The sequence below is a fragment of the Callorhinus ursinus genome, unplaced genomic scaffold (genome assembly GCF_003265705.2).
Source record: "Callorhinus ursinus isolate GAN/ISIS: 27379988/994484 unplaced genomic scaffold, GSC_fseal_2.0 scaffold14, whole genome shotgun sequence".
Classification (NCBI taxonomy): Eukaryota; Metazoa; Chordata; class Mammalia; order Carnivora; family Otariidae; genus Callorhinus; species Callorhinus ursinus.
Genome location: NW_027397076.1, coordinates 20,659,926 through 20,685,861, shown reverse-complemented (window position 1 = coordinate 20,685,861; position 25,936 = coordinate 20,659,926). Strand labels below are relative to the sequence as shown.

Below are 25,936 nucleotides of genomic sequence, written 5' to 3'. Positions count from 1 at the left end.
GATATAAAGGAACAAGCTATCAAGCCATATAAAGATATGGATGAACTTTAAATGTATATTGCTAAATAGAAGGAGCCAATCCAAAAAGCCTACAGACTAAATGATTTCACCTACATGACTTTCTGAATAAAGCCAAACTATGGAGATAGTAAAAAGATCAGTGATTGCTAGGAGTTTGGGGGAGAGAGGGCAGGATGAAAGATAGAGCACTATAGGTGTACGATATTTGCCTTAGTTTACTCTGGCTGCCATAACAAATTAGCATAGACTGAGTACCTTTAACAACAAACATTTACTCCTCACAGTTCTGGAGTCTGGAAGCCTCACACTGGTGATGTTCTCACATGGCCTTCCTTGGTGCATGTAAGCAGAGAAATCTGCTTCTTATAAAGGCATTGATTCCAACATGAGGTTTCCAGCCTTATGACTTAATCGAATGCTTCTTACCTCTGAAAGGTCCCATTTCTAAATACCCTAACACTGGAGGTTAGAGTTTTAATGTACAAATTTTGAAGAGACACAAATATTCTGTTTGTACCAATACTGTAATGATTGATACATGGCATTATACAACTATCAGAACCTGCAGAACTGTACAAATGAACTGTAATGTAAGCTATGGTTTTTAATTAATAATAATGTATCATTATTGGTTTGTTGATTGTAAAATACACCACACCAATGCAAGATATTAATAATAGGGAAAACTAATTTGTCAGGACAGAGCAAATCTAGGAATTCTCTGTACTTTCCATTCATTTTTTCTGTAAACCTAAAACTACTTTAAAAAAGAAAAGGTTAAAAAAAATCAATAGATTTTTTTTTTTTTGCAATTGTTTCACATACTTCACCAAGTAGCTAAGAGCAAAGGTCAAGTTTAGCACTTTTTTTTAAATATTTGGATAAGAATAACACAAACAGACCAAAAAAAAAGACAAAACAAACAAAAACATGATATTGATTAAATAATTCAAGAATGGTGTTACTGCTGAAATATAAAAAAGCTGTATTTGTGGGAATTACATTGACCGGCAGTTCTTTGCCAAGAAAATACCAATGTACATACATCCGTTGTAAAAAGCAACAAAAACAAAACTAAAAATCTTCTGCAGAATGAAGGAAACTGTCAACAAAACAAAAAGGCAACCTACTGAGTGGGAGAAGATATTTGTAAATCATATATCTGATAAGGGGTTAATATCCAAAATATATGAAGAACTCCTACAACTCAATAGCAAAAACCAAATAATTCAATTTAAAAATGGGCAGATCTGGCGGTGTCTGGGTGGGTTAGTCAATTAAGCATCCAACTCTTGATTTCAACTAAGGTCATGATCTCAGGGTCGTGAGATCGAGCCCTTTGTTGGGCCATGCTGGGTGGCAAGCCTGCTTAAGATTGTCTCTCTCTCGGGGAGCCTGGGTAGCTCAGTTGGTTAAATGTCTGTCTTAGGCTCAGGTCATGATCCTGGAGTCCTGGGATTGAGCCCCACATTGGGCTCCTTGCTCAGTGGGGAGCCTGCTTCTCCTCCTTCTGCCATTCCCCCTCTCCCCAGCTCGTGCTCTCTGGCTCTCTCTGTCAAATAAATAAATAAAATCTTTAAAAAAAATTCTCCCTCTCTCTCTCCCTCTGCTCCTCCCCCACCTCTCTCCTTCTCAAAAAAAAAAAAAAAAAGAGGCAGATCTGAATAGACCCTTTTCCAAAGAAGACAGGCAGATGGCTAATAGGTACATGAAAAAATACCCAACATCACTAATCATCGGGAAAATGCAAATCAAAACCTCAATGAGCTATCATCTCACAACTGTTGGAGTGGCTACTATCAAAAAGACAAGAAATAACAAATATTGGTGAGGATGTGAAAAAAGGAATCCTTGTGTACTGATAGTAGGAATGCAAATCGGTATAGTCACTACGGAAAACAGTATGGTGGCTCCTCAAAAATTAAAAATAGAACTACCATATGATCTAGCAATTCTACCACTGGTTACTTGTCGACCTCAGAGAGTCAGGGACCTGGGGCAGCGAAGGAACTGAGAAAAAGAGACGACAGTAGAGCGAGGCACAGGGGACCCCGAGCAAGCAGCCGGAGGTGCCGAGGTTTATTTTCCATACTCTTACATACCGTCTACAGCGATACAGATCTATAATGATTTACAGCAGGGGCGTAGTAAGGCACATTCCTCCAAGTATACAGGATTAGTCAAGCATGTAAGAATTTTTTTTTTTTTTAAGATTTTATTTATTTGACAGAGAGAGACACAGCGAGAGAGGGAACGCAAGCAGGGGGAGTGGGAGAGGGAGAAGCAGGCTTCCCGCTGAGCAGGGAGCCCGATGAGGAGCTCGATCCCAGGACTCTGGGATCATGACCTGAGCGGAAGGCAGTCGCTTAACGACTGAGCCACCCAGGCGCTCAAATCCATAAGAATCTTTAAAACAGAATAAAGGAACAGAGGGGAGTGCCCAGTGTGCTGTTTACAGGGCAAGGAAACAAAGAGGGGAGTGCACAGTGTGCTGTTTATAGCCGGCTTCCTATCTACAACACATCTTCTGCTACGTACTTTAGAACCAACCACACACGTCCCAAGGGCATTTCACTCTGATCCTTTCCGGTTATTTTTAACCCTGCAATCTCGAGTTTTCTCAGAGATCTGGGAGTCTGAGCGAACATGCACCAGTGGTTGTGGTATTCTGTTTCCCACAGTTACTTACGTAAGAAAATGAAAATACTATTTAGAAAAAAAAATCTGCACCCCTTTGTTTATTACAGAATTATTTACAATAGCCAAAATATGCAAAAGATCTAGGTGTCCATCATGGATGACTGGATAAAGTGTAATATATATATATATACATATATATATATACATACACACACACACACACATACATAATGGACTACTATTCAGCCATAAAAAGAAGGAAATTTTGCCATTTGCAACAAAATAGATGAAGCTTGAGGGCCTTATGCTAAGTGAAATAAGTCAAAAAGAAGAAGACAAATGCTTTACGATAGCACTTATATGTGGAATCTAAAGCAAACAACAACAACAACAATGGGATCATAGATTCAGAAAACAGACTGATGATTGCCAGACATGAGGGGGTGGGCAAAATGGCTGAAGTGAGTCAAAAGGTACAAGTTTGCAGTTATAAAATAAATGAGTCATGAGAATATAATGCACAGCATGGTGACTATAGTTAATAATACTGTATTATATATTTGAAAGTTGCTAAGAGAGGGGTGCCTGGGTGGCTCAGTCAGTTGAGCATCCGACCCTTGATTTCAGCTCAGGTCATGATCTCAAGGTCATGAGATCCAGGCCTGCATCAGGCTCTGTGCTTATCAGGAAGTGTGCTTGAGATTCTCTCTCTCTCCCTTTCCCTCTGCCCCTCTCTGCCCCACGCTCACTCAATCTCTCTCTAAAATAAATAAATCTTTAAAAAAATAAAGTTGCTAAGAGAATAAATCTTAAAATTTCTCTTTTTAAAAAAAATATTTATTTATTTGATGGGGGGTGGTGGGGAGGGACAGAGAATCCAAGCAGAGCCCATGCTGAGCATGAGTGCTACCTCATGAGCCTGAGATCATGACCTGAGCAGAAACCAAAAGTTGGGCACTTAACCAACTGCACCATCAAGGTGCCCCTAAAATTTTTCCTCTTAAGAAAAACAATTTGTCATTATGTATGGTGATGGAACATTAACTAGACTTATTGTGGTGATCATTTTGCAATGTACACAAATGTTGAATCATTATATTATACACTTGACACTAAAGTTATATGTCAATTATATCTCAATAAAGAAAAACACTAATATTCATCAGTTGTAAAGTACAGGTGGTAATGATAACTAGTGCCTGAAAATCTTATGTAATTTGAAGGCTACCTTAAATCATCCACTTCTCTACAATGAAAATCTGCATGTGTGTGAAGGAGTGTGCTCCTGAGATAGGGGGACAGTGTATTGGGAAAACATTTTTGAACCACAATGAAAAATGGCAGATGGTTATTTTGATAAGTTTGTGAAACTGAAGTATAATAGCTTTATATAAAAGTTTACTTCTGAGTGGAAAGGAAGCTTTAGAAACTGACACAATAAATCCTCTTGCAACTATAAAATGCAGCTATAGTGGCAGTCTAGATGCTTAGCTAAGGCTCCTCAGTTGGCCTTGAGAAAATTCTTTACTTGTTCCCTCATGCTCTTTGGAACTGGCACCATGAGGGAGTCATCTGTGCTGTTCCCCAAACATTCCCAGATTCCTGTTTTATAAGAATAATTTCTCTTATCTAGGTCTCTTAAAATTTGCAATGGCAGGGCACCTGGGTGGCTCAGTTGGTTGGGCGACTGCCTTCGGCTCAGGTCATGATCCTGGAGTCCCAGGATCAAGTCCCGCATCAGGCTCCGGGCTCGGCGGGGAGTCTGCTTCTCCCTCTGACCTTCCCCCCTCTCATGTACTCTCTCTCTCTCATTCTCTCTCTCAAATAAATAAATAAAATCTTAAAAAAAATTTTCAATGGCAGTATTTCTTGCTTTGGACAAAAAAAAATGTAATTGGAAATGATATAATGGTACTTCTGAGAAAAGACTCTAAAAGTCAGATTATGGTTTATTCATCCTTTGCCATCTGCCTCAGCAATCATGGAAGCAGTGAGACAGAGACTCCCTCAGCCTGCATTCCTGAGTAGAATGAGGTAGAGCAGAATCCATGGCTGAAAATCAATGGACACATAGCATGAACCAGAAATAAATCTGTATCATTACTATTATTACTGTTGTTATAAACTATTAGATCTGAGGAATTTTAACTTAGAATGAACTACCTATTCTGATACATGCTATTAATTATTAGGACTATAGCAGTCATTTGGACTGTTTTAACTCCATCTCTACATGAATCAACTGGAAGGAAAATGCAATTTCTCTTTTTGTTTCATCTGATATAAATTCAGAGACCTTCAATATAAAATTTTACTAAGAAATAAAAATATTCTATTCTCTTCCCCAAAAATGCTTTGGTTAATTTGACCTTTAATAAAGTCTCATTTCTTTACTCAACTTTAACCCAGTAATGCTCTATTAAATCCTTCTTCTCCAATCTTGAAAAAATTTTGCCTCCAAGTAGTCATAATTACATTTTTCTTTCTAAAGGGTAAAGTCTAAAGAGATTGTCTAACAGAAGAACTCTGGTCTATTAACCACACAGGTAGAAGTATATTCTGTTAATTATCTAAGAGTTTTTTAGTATTTGGAGAGAGTGACTATGATACTTACACACACACATGAATACTAACAAAATTTCTGGAAACATAAGTACTAGTACTCTCCCAACAGTATTAAGATCTTAGGATCTATATTTACACTATCTGTTTACCAGTCTTAACACCATCACATACTGTATGAACTTTGTTAATTCTGTTCTTAGTTTCATTATCTGTAAATATCTCATAAAGGCATCTAGTGCAAAAAATATTATCAATACGTTTATTCAGTGTGGGGTTTTGTATATAATAAATGACCAACACATACACTATCTTTATTTTCCTATCATTATTTTGCTTATCTTTTTGGAAATCATTAAGTCTTCTCTTCTGTGATATTTGTCAATAGTATTCAATATTAGCAGGAAAATCAAATTACTAATTTGCCTTTCAAACACTGTGGAAAAAATAACCCTCATTATTAACAGAATGTAAGATTCTGGTCTCAGTGGGCTGATGTTTGCCCCTGACAAGTGTCTTTTGAATGAATGAGTGATGAATTAATTACTTCATTCAGAAAATCCTTATTGAGTCTCTACTGTAAGCTCATGCCAGAGACAGAGGCAGAAATCATGAGATGGAACAAAAGAAGCAAAGCTAGAGGCCCACCACCTCCAGAGGCCTGGCTTGAGGTTGCTGGCAAGCATATAGAACTGACTTAAGTAATAGTGGGGCTATTCTTCCCCTTGCATGTAAGGAACCCAAGAGGGTTTTACTGTGAAAAAACTCTTAATTTGTGAATCTAAAGACATTTTTAATACTATACTGTTCCCAACATAGAATAAATCTAGGTATTGAGAAGTTATGTGACTGACCCGGGGCTATGTGAAGACTCAGTAACTGAGAAAAACATAAAACCTTAGGAGTTCTAAATCCAAGTGGCCTTTCAAGGATATTCTTGACTAAATACAGCTCTATCCAGATAAAATGAAGCCTTCACAGAAGGAATATTTTGGACTCATAAGTAGTGGATAAAGAAGGCAGAGTGTCAGATATAGCAAATTCATTGAGAGGTATGTTAGACCAGAAGGGTTATAATACTAATTTAGTAAGTGCTCTTCTAGAGACCTACAGGAGTTAGAACACCTTAGAGAAAGACTTAGGCTCAGAAAGTAACATGCATTTCACAGCCTCCTCTGAGAAGTTTATTCCAATGGGTCTCACAAAGATGGTCATGTGTTGTAGAAGTTACAGCTTTATTCTGGGTTTTAAATCAATGAATTCAGAACCATAAAATACATGATCCCATACACTGAGTTATCTTCATTAACTTGGAGAAAGTGTCAGGCCTGATATTTCAGAATGCTCGTTAGGCAGCACATAAGTGTGATTCATGTAAGAAGCTGGAGAAGGAGTGTTAACTCCATCTGCAGGCCAGGCCAGTTGGTTCACATAAACAATATCCACAAACAGCCAGAGAAGAACCACCATCCAGCAAAACAATCCCATGTGCCTTGTCAGTGCCTCGCTTAACAACTTTTTGAGGTCACAGCATGCTCATTCATTCTGGCCTCAAATCTGGAATTGGTTGAATCTCTTGACTGATTGTGTATTCACTCATCAGCAAATGTGTACTAGATAATCAAGATGTATCAGGTTGTGTGCTTAGAGCTGGGGATAGAAAATCTGTCAGAATTCGACCTTCAAGAAATATGAAATCTTATGGAGAGGCAAATACCTAAGGAAATAATTATAATACCACATAGAATGTGTTATAATAGAGGTTAAGCACAAGGTTTTATAGAAACAGAGAAAGAGAAGCAATTCATTCCAGGGAAGAAAATCACAGAAAGACTAATAGAAACATTGGTAATTACATGGGCCTTGAAGGATAAGTTTACCTGGGATAGAACACAGGAAAACAATAGTAATGAACAGGTACCAAGATGGGAAAGTGTGTGGCATATCTGAAGACCTGGCGATATTTAAGTATCATTTGGTACTAGGTATCATCTAGTCATTTGTGAACATATACTTAATGTTGATATTTGTCATAATTAATTTGGAAATACCTTTGAGATTTAAAAGGGTACAACCTAAATCGAAATTAAATCTTTTATTTTTCATTGCTATAATCAGAATATTCCAGAAATTTTAGCAGTCTGGTTTTCATTTTATGCTCTAGGCTTTAAGTAGTGCATTTAAATTTGGAAAGTAAATTAGAAAGATGTTGTCACAACAAAATAAACACAAATATTCTTAGCATCATTTAAAATTTATCACATTATTATACTGGTCATTATCAGTCAGACATTTTATTCCATAAGGAGTAACTGCTTCATGGAATGGCATGATTTTGAACTCTACATAACAGAATATAATCTTAACTCTAAGGCACTGTTTAGTTTTAATTAAATGTTTATCAAGCCATTCTATAAATTTGACTTCAAAAATCCACACAAATCATTTTCCCTGGCTATTACTGTTAAAGCTAATTAGAAAAAGATAGATAACACCAATTTACTCAATAATAAATGATAAAGATTGGTCAATAGAAACCACATTAAAGCTTTAAATATGAAGCAACTATAGACAACTCTTGGTTTCCTTATTAAAGAAAAATCAACAAGATGTTAGCTTATGAAAGAGATTAAATTGGATACCTTTTATTTGGAAGAAGAAACAGTAGAGAATTCTCTATTTGAAATGACTTATGAGTGGGGCGCCTGGGTGGCTCAGTTGGTTAAGCAACTGCCTTCAGCTCAGGTCATGATCCTGGAGTCCAGGGATCGAGTCCCGCATCGGGCTCCCTGCTAGGCAGGGAGTCTGCTTCTCCCTCTGACCCTCTTCCCTCTCGTGCTCTCCATCTCTCATTCTCTCTCTCTCAAATAAATAAATAAAATATTAAAAAAAAAAAAAGAAATGACTTATGAGTATTAGAGTTCTAAGCATGTATAATAAAATGATGGTTAGTAATATTTCCTTGCCCCTTATTAACATATTAAACTAAGAAGTTGTATGAATTTTGAAAGTGTCTGGTCTATTATGTCAATAATGAAATTTATATTATTATTATATTTTTGAAAAAAAAAATAGGTTGATGGGAATGTAAGCTGATGCAGCCACTCTGGAAAACAGTATGAAGTTTACTCAAAAAGTTGAAAATAGAGCTACACCCTACGAACCAGCAATTGCACTACTAGGGATTTACCCTAAAGATACAAATGTAGTGATCCAAAGGGGCACCTGTACCCCAATGTTTATAGCAGCAATGTCCACAATAGCCGAACGATAAGCCCAGATGTCCATCGACATGAATGGATAAAGAAGATGTGATACACACACACACACACACACACACACACACACACACACACAAACACACACACAATGGACTACTACTCAGCCATCAAAAAAGAAATCTTGCCATTTGCAAGGACGTGGATGGAACTAGAGGGTATTATGCTAAGCGAAATATGTCAATCAGAAAAAGACAATTATCATAGGATCTCACTCATATGTGGAATTTAAGAAACAAAACAGAGGCTCATAGGGGAAGAAAGGAAAAAATAAAACAAGATGAAATCAAAGAGGGAGACAAACCATAAGAGACTCTTAATCATAGGAAACAAACTGAGGGTTACTGGAGGGGAGGGTGGTAGAAGGGTGGGGTAACTAGGTGATAGACATTTTGCCTTATGATAATTTATTGGGTTATACATTTATTTTATATGATTTTTATGTCTTCATCTTTTATTTTACAACAATATAAATCTAATAAATAAATATTCTAAAAAAAAGAAAAAAATAGATCCACACTCTCATTTTTGTAATACAGCTTTTCCAAATCAATGAGAAAAAAATCTCTGACTATAAATATATGAAACCGAAAAACACATGGCTATATGTAGATGCATATACATAAATTTTAAAAGTGAATCATGGCACTTAGAAAATAAAACAACCACAAAATATAGCTCAGGACAATGTGAAATTCTCAAACCTCTTGATATTACTCCATTTTACAAGTTATGTCATTCATTTAGATATCTAGATTATATCCTCCAGCTAATAGGACCCACTTCAACAATTACAGAGTTCTCATCACCGTTAAGGGAGATTAATTTAAACACTGACCATCATCATCTTGATAATTATTATTACTAGTCAACAGTGCCTCCTATGCAGTGCCTACTATATGCTAAGAATGTTTTTGTATTTACTCATTGGTCCTATTCATTGAGTGATGAATTTAATATTATGTTGAAGCATGTCCCTAATTTTTTGACTATCACTTTTGTTGTGTTTATTGTACTTTAAGCCTTATTTTATAAATTATCCAAGGCAATATCATATAAAATAGAAACTGAAAAATTTTACGCTGTATATGGTATTTAAAGACACATGAAGGGTAAAATGTAGCATTCAATTAAATTAACATTTTTATATAATTTCAGTCAAGAGAGTGACTAATTATTCGGGGAAAAAACTGATATAGATGGTATGTTTTCTTCATTAAACATTTATTTACGTTTTCCTATATTGTTATTACTATGAAAATTAACAGCTTAGGAGAAAAATAATAAATTACAGAGGTGATTTACCTGGCATTACTCTATTTATAAATAATGTGTTACACCTACACACAAAAAAATAAAATTCAGTATGTAAGAAGCATGTCTTTTTCGAGCAATCCTTTCATATAGCATAGACTACATCTCATAATATACTTCCTAATATGAAATTATGAATTTGAATTACGAGCTCTTCTAAATTAAATTAGTTTCATATCCTTGGGGAAAACATTCTTTGCAAAACAACAAATCTTATTCTTTTGTATTGCATTTTGAAAGAGAAATGAGAAAAAAGAAACAGCATTTAACGGTAGGGAAGAAAAACAGGTCAATTATATATAAAAATGGGGGGTGGGGGGCAAACAGAACAATAACTGGTGGATGTGAATGGAAGAAAGGCCCACAACAGGTGATTTAAAAAGAAAACTTAAAAGGGAGAAATTATCAAATTGAGGAAGAAAATAAAGCAAGCAGGAAAACAACAGCTATATCAATGCTGCAGTCCGCTTGTGATGCAGGGCATCATGGGCATCACAGACTTGCTCTGGCAGGCAGACTTCCCTGATGCTCTTGGGCCCCCCTCTTCTGTTTTATTTGTTTACCAAATGTCTTGATTAATTTGTCTGTGTTTTCTGTAGGTAAAATGATGTTACAAAAGTAGTTGTTTGGCTCACTTCAGTTAGGATAGTTAATCACAAATCCCTTTGCATTCTTCCTTTCTTCTATTCTACTGCCCTCCCTCTCGTTCTATATTTTTTCAGGTTCTATTTAGGTGAATTTGATTTCACCTTACTGGAAAGAATAATGCTTATATTTTATAGTATCATAACCCTGAAATGCTATTGCATATCTTTTTAAGTGGAATATTCTAGTTCTAAATATCCTTTGTAATTCATTATAAACTAACATAATAGTATGAAATAACAAAATAACAAAATGCAATATATCTATATCACATAAATGTATTATAAATAATGTACATGTATATAAAATAACATATGCATATAAAATAATCTATGTATTTAAAATAATATCGGTGCCTATGAATCATATGTAGCAATATTCACTGGTATTCACATAATCTCTCACATCTCCCCTATATCATGTACTCTTTTGTTTTCCTATTCTAGTAAGAGGATACTGCTACTTCAGGGCACAGCAGTCTTCCAACACTCACTGAACACACACCAAGCATCATGGCTTCCTGCTAAGCAAGTTATAAATGGTGATAGGATGTCTGTTTGCTATTGGCAGGCTACTCCAGGAATGTAGTGACTAAAGTCAAGATTTCTGCTATGATCTTTGTCTGTAACTCTTCTTCCTTTTCACTTTGGTGATGCCTTGGTCTCTTCAGTGACTCCCCTTGCTTAACAAGTATAAAAAAATATATTTTCCTGTATCTTAACTTAAATGTTTGAACAATACATCTACAATTTAAATTACTATGTAGGGCTCCTGGGTGGCTCAGTCGTTAAGCGTCTGCCTTCGGCTCAGGTCATGATCCCAGGGTCCTGGGATGGAGCCCAGCATCGGGCTCCCTGCTCAGCGGGAAGCCTGCTTCTCCCTCTCCCACTCCCCCTGCTTGTGTTTCCTCTCTCTCCGTCTCTCTGTCAAATAAATAAATATTTTAAAATTTTTTTAATTAAATGACTATGTAATAACACACAACCATTGGCTTTCATGTTTCATGCACATTAAAAGATATGCAAACTAATAGAAATCATGGAGACAGGACAAGAATAATGAGATTTAAAAATTTTTAGTTTCTGAAGGTTCAAACTATATGTAAAAGATTGCTTTTATTATTACTTATGAGATCATGCATAAATATTTCTGTAGCATAGAAAGGCTGATTAAATGTGGAATGATTATTTGATTTTAGCATGCGACTTTGTTTCATTTTTTATAATACAAAAGTTATATTATGAAACATAAATTATATTCTATTGAAAGAGTTTTGAACACTTTAAATGAATTAATTGCAGAGGTCCTAATCCAGAAATTCCTGAAAACCTAGTTTTTATAGTTTAATCAGTAACACTTCACAGAGTGAAATAGAAATATAACAAGAATCAGAAGTTTTCTTCATTGTGATATAAAATGTGGAACTTTCTATTTAAAAGACTATCTCGGGATCCTAATAATTGGTAAGCAGAAATAATAAGTAACCATAATCTTCTCATCTGACTTACTGCTACCATTGATACATTGAGGGTAAAAAAATGAGATCTTGGAAGGAAGTTTCTTTTTGTTTCTTTCTTTTAACCTGAGGTTTTAAAATTTATTTTGTTTTGTTTTGCCTTTATGTCAGGGAGTAGCTAGCTATCCCAAGCAAAAGAAGATAAAAGGGTGTTGAGTGGAGTTCATGGATCCAAAGCCAAGAGGGATTTTAACATCAAAATAATAATTGGATAAGAGGAATTAAAGTTATTTTTCTTTTTTTTTTAAGATTTTATTTATTTGACAGAGAGAGACATAGGGAGAGAGGGAACACAAGCAGGGGGAGTGGGAGAGGAAGAAGCAGGCTTCCCATGGAGCAGGGAGCCTGACGTGGGGCTTGATCCCAGGACCCTGGGATCATGACCTGAGCTGAAGGCAGACGCTTAATGACTGAGCCACCCAGGCGCCCCTAAAGTTATTTTTCTTTAAGTCTATGAAAGAATAAGAAAGAAGGCAAACTTGAAATATTGTTATGGAAGAATGGATATTTTATGATTAAATTCCTTTTCATATTACTGTATATTATGCATCAACTTTAAATATGCCAATTAGCCCTTTCAATAGACATATTTTTATTTTGCATAGGGTGAGAAAATAGAAATATTAGAATTAAAACTGTAACTTCAGAAATACTATTCTTTCAAACTCAAAACTGTGAAATTAATTTATGAGAAGTTAATACAATTTATGCCAGGTTTTATTGTCTTTGTGTTATGAGTATAGCGTGTGTGTATGTGTGTGCACGTCTATATATGTGTGAATTTAGGAGTGGTTGAGGCTTTTTGAAGCTAAAGCCACTGTTTCTGGGTAAAGAATAATTGGGGAATTTATGTTTTCAAGAGTTTTAAACACTTATTTTGAGAGAAAATTTCCTAATACAAAGTTTCTCCTTTTACTAATGATGTATTTCATATAAAGAAATGTCTCTCCTTATAATAGCTTACTTTAGCCAGAAATGTTTTCAGAGTAAATTAATTTCATGTTTCCATAAATAGCTATAACATCCATCATTAATCATTCAAATTGAAGATACTCAGACAATATACCAAAGAGCATCTCAATATTCATATCAATTCATCAAATGTCAAAAAATATCAATTTAACTCTAAAATAATAAGGATAAATGTGACAGTTTTCAAGATAAGTTACTCAAAAGATTTAGATAATTGAGAAAAAATTGCCCTGATAAGTTGAAATAATTTGTATAATTAATTTATAATTTCATCTCTTCTAATACAGATGTGGCTTTAGTTGATATAGGGTAGATACCTTCCTATTAATTAGTTTAATGTATTTCATTTAAAATATTTAGCAATTTTCCCTATAATTAAAATGTAAATTTATTAGAACATATCCTACCTTTTAGTTTTATATATATTTCTGAAGAGTAAATTACTCTGAAAATAATTTTAGAGAATATTTTCTTCCCTATGTGGATAAGACAATATATGGAGGAAAAAAAATCAATTGCTACCCTCAAAAATAAATAAATAAATAAAGTCCTTTCTGCATTGCCTGCTTAGATCTATTACAAACTTTAATGAGTAAGTAACTGTCTTGATGAACTATATTTCTGACCAGCTCCATCTGCTTTAATTTTCTAAACAGCTTGAAGCAAACAGAGATAAGCAGGTAATAAAATATTTGACTGAATCACTACTTCTAGGGTACTATCAAAATAAAAAGGCATCATGGTGATATTTAACACTAGAGATTAAAATCTAGATTTTTTTTGTTTTCAGGAGGTGAAGTTTCAATATTGTCTAGCAAATTAAGTTAATTAACATAACTTGACTAGAGATGTGTTTCAGACATCATAATGTAATAATAAAACAGAAATCCTAAGAATCATTAGCTGAAACTACAAATTAAAAGTCACAGTACATGTCCAGATGGTTCTGATAAGTTAGGTCATAGTCAAAATAGGACACGTATGATTAAAGCAGTATCCAGATACCTACAGATATTGGCAAAGATTAATCACCAAATTCAGACAACGCTCTAAGCTAGGATAATGGTGACTGTTTTAAGTAGGAAATGATCTTGGGCTTATACTTATTTACTTGACACCGACACAGAGTCAACAATGGACTATTTCATAGAAATAGTTTGCCTGACAATATATGAAAATCATATAATGGTAGATAGCTTGAAAAATGGAGGCCATTTTTCACTTCTCTGTATACATACTTCTTTGCCTTTTGACTCTGTAGCATTATTCCAATATGAGTAAATCTGATAGGCTATCACTAAATCTGGGATGGCCTTGTGGTTTTCTTTGGCCAATAGAGTATGTTCTCAAGAAGCTTTACTCGCTTCCCTTTTTCTTCCCTGGAACATCCCCAAGCCTCCATATGAACATTTCCAGCCTAGCCTGTTGGAAGATGGAAGACACTTGGCCCAGTTATTCACATTGCCTCAGTGAACAGCCATTTAGACACCAGGCATGTGAGTGAAGCCAGATTAGAAAGTCAGCTTAGGCAACCTGCCATCTGATCTCAGACACATTAGAAAGCCTAACTGAGTGAGATCAGCCAAGCCTGGCCTGCATTGGCAGAGCCACCCACCTGACCCACAAACTCGTAAGTGATATTAATGGTTGCTGTTTTAAGGCTTGGAAAACTAGGGCCCATATATTGGCCCACTGTTTTGTAAATGAAGTTTTATTAGAACACAGCTGCACCCACTTCTTTATGTTTTATCTACAGCTGTTTTCAGGCTACAACAGTAGAGTCAACTACTTGCAGTAGAGAACTTATGGACTACAAAATCTAAGATAATTACATAATCATTTACATAAAAGGTTTGCTGATCCCTATTTTAAACCACTACATTTTGAGGTGGATTTTTACTCAATAATAGGTAAATATATACATTTAGCAAAATATTTCCAGAAGTGTTTGCTTTCATTAAATATAGTCTCACACCATATTATTCTTTCTAATTTACAATATATTCTAGACTGTCCCAGTTTTACAACTATTTGTTAAATATTTAATCACTGACTATCCGATATAAGCCATCTCTGAACTAGTTGTGGGCAATAGAGCAATGAATTCAGACAAAAATCTTTGCCTTCGTGCAACTACATTCAACGGTAGGGATACAAACTGAACATACACACATATATTATACACACATGTCAGAAAAATGATTAAATGTTAAAAATTTCACATGGTGAAAAGTAGGATTATCTAGATAGGGAAATTGAAATGGCATAAGGGGAACTAGGAAAGTAGTAGAATTGCTGTTATTTGAGCAAACGCTGAGAGATAACGTAGTGAGCTCTGTAGCTATCAAGAAAGATATTCCTAAAGACAAGGAATGGCAATGCAGTGGTCTTGAAGTGGGTTGAGGCTGATCGGTTCAAACCACAGGAAAAAAACAAAGAAGGCCAAAGTGGGTTAAGGAGAAGTGAGATGTATGTTAATGTAAAATACACACCAGATTTTGAAGACTTAGAATGGGAAAAAAAGTGTCAATATTATAATAACTTTTATACCAATTACAAGTTGTAATGATACTAAAATGTAAAAAAATAAGTATGGGGTGCCTGGGTGGCACAGTCGGTTGAGCGTCTGCCTTCAGCTCAGGTCATGATCTGAGTCCTGGGATCGAGCCCTGGGTTGGGCTCCCTGCTCAGTGGGGAGCCTGCTTCTCCCCCTGCCTGCCACTCCCCCTGCTTCTGCTCCCTCTCTCTCACTCTTGTTCTATCTCAAATAAATAAATAAAATCTTCAAAAAAAAAAGTATTAACTTCACCTTTTTCTTATTTTTTTTAAGTTGCAGTTACTGGAACATGTAAAATTACATGTATGGCTCACATAATAATTCCATCAGACTGCTCTGGCATATAACTTCATAGTCCAATGTTGGCTTTTACTCTGAGATAGGCCATCATTAAGAACAGCCTGTGATGAGGCAGTTGCAGAAGCAGGTAAACCAGTTTCAGGGATGTTTAATTAATCCGGTTAGGAAAAGATGATGGGGACTAGGAAGAGAATGATGATTATAAATAGAGAAAGTGAGAAGTATTCTTATTTTGCATATATTTTGAAAGGGAACCAATGATAATTGCAGATATATTGAAAGTGGGTTTTGAGGGGAAGAAAAAGATGGATTTATGGATCTATGGCTCGGGTGCAGGAAACTGAAAGAATATGAGTCACTTACTGAGATGAAAAGGACATGAAGAGGAGCAGGTTTGGTATAAGAAGGATTTGGTTTGTGAAATGGTAAGGCTAAAAATATTGCCTAAAAATTTGAATAATCTGTATTTCAAAATTGAGATCCAGGCTAGGCATTATCCTTTGTGACTCACCAGCTTATAAGTGGAATTTAAAGCTCATAGAATGAAGGAGGAGAAAGAAGAAAAGCAATCCGAAGGCAGAGCTCCAGGGCACTCTTAACCTTGAGAGGTCAATGAAATGAGGAAACACCAGCAAACAGGACTGAGAATGTCAACCTAGAAGGATGAAAAACAGAATTGTGTGTAGGCAAGTATGGAATTGGGAGTGATAGTCTATGTCAAATATTTCACAAGAGGTCCAAAAATGGATCATGGGTTTTGCAATGTATAGGTCATCCAAGATATTGGTAAGAACAGCCTTGATTGAGTATTAAAAATGGAATGAGTTAGGAGAAACAAAAAAAGAATGGAGATAGTAAATAGTGATAACTATCTCCAGTTTCACTATTAAGAAAAACAGGTGCTTAAGTTTAATGGTAGTTGAAAAATGATGTGGAGAATTAAGAGGCTTTCTAGAATGTGTATATCACTGAATTTATGACCAAACTAAACTAAATTTTTAGGTTTCTCCTATTTTTTCTTATTATAGACTTTATTTTTATAACATTTTTAGGTTTACAAAAAAATTAATCAAAAGTACAAAGAATTTCCATATACCCTCCCACCACAAACCTCCTCAATAAAGTTTTCCATATTATTAACATCTTTCATTAGACATGTTACCATTGATGAGTCAGTATTTTACCTTACTATTAACTAAAGTCCATAGTTGACATTGGGGTTCTCTCTTGGTGTTGTACATTCTATGAGTTTTGAGAAATGTATAATGATATGTATGTCATATACAAATATATATACAGAATAGTTTCACTGCCCTAAAAATCCCCTATGCTCCACCTATTCATCTTTCCATTCCTTCTCCTACACCCCTGCCAACCACTGATCTTTAAACTATCTCCACAGTTTTGCTTTTCCCAGGACATCAAGCAGACTAAATTTTCTGTGGCAAACTGATCAATCTAAGTTTTCATCATTTCCATTTTGAAAAAGGCTCATTAATGCAACTTATACTGATAGTTCCTTGGCTAAGACAGAAAAATTTTACCAACCGTTATAATAATCTAGCTGTAGGAAAATTAGTATAATCATTTTTGTGGGATAGAAAGTAATCAAATCTGGGCTGTGCCCACAAAAATGAAGGAAGCTCATTACTTTTGGTCTTTCTAACCATTGGAATGGTTCATTTTTTCTTTAATAAATTCCCTAAAACATTTAACCCATGAGCTCACTTTGCCAATATATTCTTCAGAATACACATGGTTTTACTAATATTCTTCTTAGACAAAAGTGTAGAGAAAGAACACATGATTTGGATTTGGAAAAATCAGCATCATGTTCTTTTTCATTTTTCACAGATTACATCAACTTGGATAAATTCTCCATCTTCAGAGAAAATAGTTTTCTCAAATGAAAAATGAGAAATGAGATGCCTATCTCAGAGGGCTGCTGTTAAAATCAAATTAGATGAACACAAGAAAATGCTCAGGAAATGATAAACGCAAGTGTTGACTTTTTACTCTTTTATTTCCAGACCCTCATAACTTTGGTTGCAACCATCATTATATTAAGTATAAATTGTTATATTTTCACAACAAATTTCTCTCATCTTCCAATTTATCTTACAAATAAAAATTGAGAAATATATATTTCTATATTGAGAAATGTCATAGAAAAGGGACAAAAAACTGTATCAGTAAGTTAACAATCGTCTTTTTGTGATTGAAATATATTTGATTTGCATTTTCTTCTTTGTACTTTGATTTAAAAAAAAAACCTCTCTGCATTGCATATACATTCATCTTAGAAAATAAATACACTCTACTTATAATTTACTTGAAAGGAATACATACCCTTTTGAAATGCCTATTTTTTTTCAAAATGATACCCATGGTGAATTAAAATGCTTAACTATTAAAAATCAATAGTCAACTACTGAATTAACATGATATGCACATTCTTAACTTGCTTGAGGTTACAATGAAATATAAGAGTTTTGCCTTCAAAAATGTAAAATAAATGTATATATTTAAATGAGTTAATAGATGTTAATATATTACTACTACAGAGAGTTAACCTCTATGACATACAGCCTGAAACTCAATTACAGATATCCTTAAAAAAATCATTCTGCTTAATGAGACATTTAAAGAGTAAAAAGTGGCCTCTGTTTCAGGTGTTTTGTTCCTTGTAAAAAAAAAAGGACACGTTTGTTTAATAATATGCACTTAGAAACATGGAGATATAAAACAGATTGTTGACCACTCTAATGGTGCCAGTCCATCCTGGCTATGATTGTCCTAATAGTGTCATCTGTCAGCAGTTCTCTCCTTCTCCTCCACCACTGAGTAAGCAGCTTACAGAGTCAAGCCAAAAACTGAGATGCAATATTAGATACCATCTGTGTCGCTTGTGTGATTTCAATCCAAATTGTTCTCAAGCCAATCATGGAACCAAGTGAAGAATTTGATTGAGATTAGGGTGAGGAATGAAAAAGACATGAAGCTAGAAGATCAGCATCGATTTTCCAGGCACAAAGACATGGTTTGCCTGTTTTGCAAATTCCATTGTAGAAATGAGATTTAAGGCCCAGAAAATTATAACATGCACAAAGATAGACAAAAAAACAAATAAATGCACATATGTGTTCACATGTATGCACAATTTAGAAGTGATTTTGTTTTAAACACTGTCTATTGCAAAGAAGTGTTCTTTATAATTGTTTTAGCAAAATATGTGGCAATTTATTTTATTTTATATATTTATTTATATTGTTTATATTTATTTTAGGTAAAATACGGGATGAGAAAAATTGAGTGTATGTCTGTTTGCATGTAAAAATTTAATTCTAAGATAGTTATTTCCCAAATACTTGAAGACTGTAGGCAAACAAGAATCAGTGTATAGACCTGTGTCCTAGTAATAGATACCTGTTCTGTAAGTGAGCCACTACCGATCCATCTGCAAAGCACATAAGTTTAGCTACTTGCTTGATTAAGAATAGTTGTAAAGAAGATAAGTCACATCATCCTTATTTATTTTGCTCATTGATTTTTTTTTTGAGGGGAGAGTTATCAGTTATTTTTATCTTTTCTTTCTTTCTTTCTTTTTCCATCCCAACATATTTTGAGCAGGGTTTTTGATTAACATTGGGTGAGTGGCAAAGACAAAGGCTATCAGATTGGATTAAAAAACAAGACCCATCAATATGCTGTCTGCAAGAGATTCATTTCAGACCCAAAGACACCACCAGATTGAAAATGAGAGGGTGGAAAACCATTTACCATGCTAATGGACACCAAAAGAAAGCTGGGGTGGCAATCCTTATATCAGACAAATTAGATTTTAAACCAAAGACTGTAATAAGAGATGAGGAAGGACACTATATCCTACTTAAAGAGTCTATCCAACAAGAAGATCTAACAATTGTACATATCTATGCCCCTAACATGGGAGCAGCCAGTTATATAAGGCAATTAATAACAAGAGCAAAGAAACACATTGAAAACAATGCAATAATATGGGGATTTTAACACCTTCCTCACTGAAATGGACAGATCATCTAAGCAAAAGATCAACATGGAAATAAAGACTTTAAATGACACACTGGACCAAATGGACTTCACAGACATATTCAGAACATTCCATCCCAAAGCAACAGAATACACATTCTTCTCTAGGGCCCGTGGAACATTCTCCAGAATAGATCACATCCTAGGTCACAAATCAGGTCTCAACCAGTACCAAAAGATTGGGATTATTCCGTGCATATTTTCAGACCACAATGCTTTGAAACTAGAACTCAATCACAAGAGGAAAGTTGGAAAGAACTCGAATACATGGAGGCTAAAGAGCATCCTACTAAAGAATGAATGGGTCAACCAGGAAATTAAAGAAGAATTAAAAAAATTCATGGAAACCAATGAAAATGAAAACACAGCTGTTCAAAATCTTTGGGATGCAGCAAAGGCAGTCCTAAAAGGAAAATATATAGCAATACAAGCCTTTCTCAAGAAACAAGAAAGGTCTCAAAGACACAACCTAACCCTACACCTAAAGGAGCTAGAGGAAAAACAGCAAATAAAGCCTAAACCCAGCAGGAGAAGAGAAATAATAAAGATCAGAGCAGAAATCAATGAAATAGAAACCAAAAGAATAGTAGAACAGATCAACGAAACTAGGAGCTGGTTCTTTGAAAGAATGAACAAGATTGATAAAACCCTGGCCAGACTTATCAAAAAGAAAAGAGAAATGACCCAAATCAACAAAATCATGAATGAAAGAGGAGAGATCACAACCAACACCAAAGAAATACAATTATAAGAACATATTATAAGCAACTCTATGCCAGCAAATTAGATAACCTGGAAGAAATGGATGCATTCCTAGAGATGTATCAACTACCAAAACTGAACCAGGAAGAAATAGAAAACCTGAACAGACCTAGAACCACTAAGGAAATTGAAGCAGTCATCAAAAATCTCCCAACAAACAAAAGCCCAGGGCCAGATGGCTTCCCAGGGGAATTCTATCAGACATTTAAAGAAGAATTAATACCTATTCTCTTGAAACTGTTCTAGAAAATAGAAATGGAAGGAAAACTTCCAAACTCATTTTATGAGGCCACCATTACCTTGATCCCCAAAACAGATAAAGACCCCATCAAAAAGGAGAATTACAGACCGATATCCTTGATGAACATGGATGCAAAAATTCTCACCAAAATACTAGCCAACAGGATCCAACAGTACATTAAAAGGATTATTCACCATGACCAAGTGGAATTTATCCCTGGGCTGCAAGGTCGGTTCAACATCCGCAAAACAATCAATGTGATACAATACATTAACAAAAGAAAGAACAAGAATCATAAGATACTCTCAATAGATGCAGAAAAAGCATTTGACAAAGTACAGCATCCATTCTTGATCAAAACTCTTCAGAGTATAGGGATAGAGGGTACATACCTCAATATCATGAAAGCCATCTATGAAAAACGTACAGCAAATATCATTCTCAATGGAGAAAACTGAGAACTTTCCCCCTAAGGTCAGGAACGTGGCAGGGATGTCCACTATCACCACTGTTATTCAACATAGTATTAGAAGTCCTAGCCACAGCAATCAGACAACAAAAAGAAATCAAAGGCATCCAGGTGCCTGGGTGGCTCAGTTGGTTGGGCGCCTGCCTTCAGCTCAGGTCATGATCCCGGAGTGCCAGGATCGAGTCCCGCATCAGGGTCCCTGCTCAGCAGGGAGTCTGCTTCTCCCTCTGACTCTCCCCCCTCTCATGCTCTCTCTCTCTCTCTCTCTCTCTCTCTCAAAAAAAAAAAAAAAAAAAAAAATTTAAAAAAAAAAAAAAAAGAATTTGTGTATCTTCAGCACTTACCTCCCTACCTGGCATATGGTAGAAGCTCAAAAATGTTTCCTGAAATGCATAAACTGACTTTCTACCTAAAATACAAATCGACTAAAAAAATAAAAATAAAATAAAATACAAATAAACTATTAAAAAAAAATCAATGGCATCCAAATTGGCAAAGAAGTCAAACTCATACTCTTTGCAGATGACATGACACTTTATGTGGAAATCCCAAAAGACTCCACTCCAAAACTGCTAGAACTCATACAGGAATTCCGTAAAGTGGCAGGATATAAAATCAATGCACAGAAATCAGTGGCATTCCTATACACCAACAAGACAGAAGAAAGAGATATTAAGGAGTTGATCCCCTTTACAATTGCACCCAAAACCATAAGATACCTAGGAATAAATCTAACCAAAGAGGCAAAGGATCTTTACTCAGAAAACTATAAAATATTCATGAAAGAAATTGAGGAAGACACAAAGAAATGGAAAAACGTTCCATGCTCATGGACTAGAAGAACAAATATTGTGAAGATGTCAATGATACTTAGAGCCATCTATACATTCAATGCAATCCCCAACAAAATACCATCTACTTTTTTCAAAGAAATGGAGCAAATAATCCTAAAATTTGTATGGAACCAGAAAAGACCCCCAAATAGCCAGAGAAATGTTGAAAAAGAAAAGCAAAGCTGGCGGCATCACAATTCCGGACTTCCAGCTCTATTACAAAGCTGTCATCATCAAGACAGTATGGTACTGGCACAAAAACAGACACATAGATCAATGGAACAGAATAGAGAGCCCTGAAATGGACCCTCAACTCTATGGTCAACTAATCTTTGACAAAGCAGGAAAGAATGTCCAATGGCAAAAAGACAATCTCTTCAACAAATCGTGTTGGGAAAATTAGACAGCCACATGCAGAAGAATGAAACTGGACCATTTCCTTACACCACACACAAAAATAGACTCCAAATGGTTGAAAGACCTAAACGTGAGACAGGAGTCCATCAAAATGCTAAAGGAGAACACAGGCAGCAACCTCTTCGACCTCAGCCACAGCAACTTCTTCCTAGAAACATCGCCAAAGGCAAGGGAAGCAAGGGCCAAAATGAACTACTGTGACTTCATCAAGATAAAAAGCTTTTGCACAGCAAAAGAAACAGTCAACAACACCAAAAGACAACCGACAGAATGGGAGAAGATATTTGCAAATGACATATCAGATAAAGGGCTAGTATCCAAAATCTATAAAGAACTTATCAAACTCAATACCCAAAGAACAAATAATCCAATCAAGAAATGGGCAGAAGGCCGCCTGGGTGGCTCAGTTGGTTAAGCAACTGCCTTCGGCTCAGGTCATGATCCCAGGGTCCTGGGATCGAGCCCCGCATTGGGCTTCCTCCTCGGCGGGAAGCCTGCTTCTCCCTCTCCCACTCCCCCTGCTTGTGTTCCCTCTCTCTCTGTCTCTCTCTCTCTCTCTCTCTCTGTCAATTAAATAAAAATCTTTAAAAAAATAAAAAAAAAGAAATGGGCAGAAGACATGAACAGATATTTTTCCAAAGAAGACATCCAAATGGCCAACAGACACATGAAAAAGTGCTCAACATCGCTTGGCATCAGGGAAATCCAAATCAAAACCTCAATGAGATACCACCTCACACCAGTCAGAATGGCTAAAATTAACAAGTCAGGAAATGACAGATGTTGGCGGGGATGCGGAAAAAGGGGAACCCTCCTACACTGTTGGTGGGAATGCAAGCTGGTGCAACCACTCTGGAAAGCAGTCTGGAGGTTCCTCAAAAATTTGAAAATAGAGCTACCGTACGATCCAGCAATTGCACTACTGGGTATTTACCACAAAGATATAAACGTAGGGATCTGAAGGGGTACATGCACCCCGATGTTTATAGCAGCAATGTCCACAATAGCCAAACTGTGGAAAGAGCCAAGATGACCATCGACAGATGAATGGATAAGAAGAGGTGATATATATATACAGTACAATATTATGCAGCCATCAAAAGGAATGAGATCTTGCCATTTGCAGCAACGTGGTTGGAACTGGAAGGTGTTATGCTGAGTGAAATAAGTCAATCAGAGAAAGACATGTATCCTATGACCTCACTGATATGACGAATTCTTAATCTCAGGAAACAAGCTGAGGGTTACTGGAGTGGAGGTGGGGTGGGAGGGATGGAGTGGCTGGGTGATAGACATTGGGGAGGGTATGTGCCATGGTGAGCACTGTGAATTGTGCAAAACTGTTGAATCACAGATCTGTACCTCTGAAACAAATAATGCAATATATGTTAAGAAAAAAAAAAAGAAGAAGATAGCAGGAGGGGAAGAATGAAGGGGGATAAATCGGAGGGGGAGATGAACCATGAGAGACTATGGACTCTGAAAAACAAACTGAGGGTTCTAGAGGGGAGGAGGGTGGGGGGATGGGTTAGCCTGGTGATGGGTATTAAAGAGGGCACATTCTGCATGGAGCACTGGGTGTTATGCACAAACAATCATGGAACACTACATCACAAACTAATGATGTAATGTATGGTGATTAACATAACAATAAAAAATTTAAAGGAAAAAAATTGGGTGATTGGGAGCAATAACATGGCACAGAGCAAGATAAATGTTTATAAATTTAAAACATTATTACATTTAAATGTCAATTACTTGTATGTTAAACATGTTTTATTTATATGAACAAAGGAGTAGAAGACAAAGAAACATTTACTTTTGGAAACCAATGAACCATATCATTTTAGGCTTCAGAAAATTATTTCCACAGGCATGTAGTACCCAGTTAAGTATACTAAACACCTTATACTGTTACCAACTGTTGGAATCATTTATGTAAGTGCTATAACTTATTTAAACATTAAGGCATAAAGAAGGCAAATACAGAAAGAGTTCAATGAATTTCCTTCCCCCATGAATCACAACTTTTATGTATGTAGATCTATCAACAAAATGCATCGGTTTGAGTAAAATATATAGTTTTCAGTTTGATACCGAAATGAAAAATTACTTTATTTAAAAATCACTACCACAGCATATAATATTTATAAAGGTTGTTAAACAGCATTTAACAAAACAGATCAAGAGCAAGTGTTTTGGGGATTTGTTTTTGTTGTTCGCTTGCTATTGTATTTTTACCATAGTGGTATTTTCCTGTTACACAGTACATTATGGAGAAATGTATGATGTTTGAGGGAAAGATTGATTCTGACATTTATCATCTAAGGGATATGTTTGGCTTGCTAGGAAAATATTTTTAATAAGAATATAGTATGATAAATGCATTGCCATGAGCTAGATATCAAGGTTTTCCTGTTGAACAATCTACTTTAAATGAAATGATCTGGAACAAGCCTGACACTTTTAAAAAAAACTACATGCAATTCTCTCTTATAAGATGATGACTCCCTTATTAGTGAAACTAAAATTATGATTTTATTATTTTATATTGCAATGCTGCAAAAATGCCTTAAAAGTAAGTTTGTGCCCTTAAGCCTCAAATGTGAACTCTCAGAGCTCATATATTAATATCTCTATTAATAGGAAACTGCATGAAAGTACCTACCATTTCCCTGGCAGCTTAAAATAGTGCTAACTAAACAGTGGCTGCTATCATGATTAGTTTTCAACTGATATGCATTGTATCCATGTTCCCTTTTCCTAAATTATACATACCACCATCTTAAGAAGGAATTAAATTTCCATTTTAGGTTCCTATGTAAGAAGCTTGAAAGTTGCCACTTCTTACTAACAAGAAGCATAAAGCTGAACAGATGGAAAAATCAACTCATCTTGGATCCGTAAGAGAGGGGAGGACACAGGGTAACAGCTGTCCGCCAGACTGAAGAGACAGACAGGCAGATATAGGGAGTCAGTGCCTACCTGAGCAGAGACCACTGCCGGAACTGGTTCCAGTGGAGGGGTAGGAAAAGCTGAACTTTAATTGATGAATTACTGGAGGCTCAGTGCCAGCAAGTCTGAGAGTTAAAAATTCCAAGGGGAACCAATCATCAGAATGGCCCCCGTAATGCTGTGAGATTTATCCCCAGAGGTCTGGCAGATTCCCACAATAAATATCAGAGAAAAATACCCTCGGGCTTCCAGCCTTGGAAGGGGAAAGGAACTATTTTGAATTATACCAGAGCACTCCGCTCTTAACAAGATCTGCCCTCAGGAGAAACTAATTAACCAGAACATAACCTGCTAAAGTGCTATCAGAGCCTAACTGCCCTGGAGAA

General features: G+C 35.7%; 1 protein-coding gene across 1 annotated transcript in view; it reads right to left on the bottom strand.

The window, feature by feature from the left end:
• MGAT4C (MGAT4 family member C) overlaps positions 1–25,717 on the bottom strand; it is a 1,003,641-nt gene extending 977,924 nt beyond the window's left edge. The window contains exons 1-2 of the mRNA XM_073900560.1: positions 25,581–25,717; positions 16,317–16,460 (exon numbers count right to left, since the gene is read on the bottom strand). The gene's annotated coding sequence lies outside the window, so the exon portion shown is untranslated. The remainder of the gene's footprint in view (positions 1–16,316; positions 16,461–25,580) is intronic.
• Between the last annotated feature and the right edge of the window lie 219 nt (positions 25,718–25,936).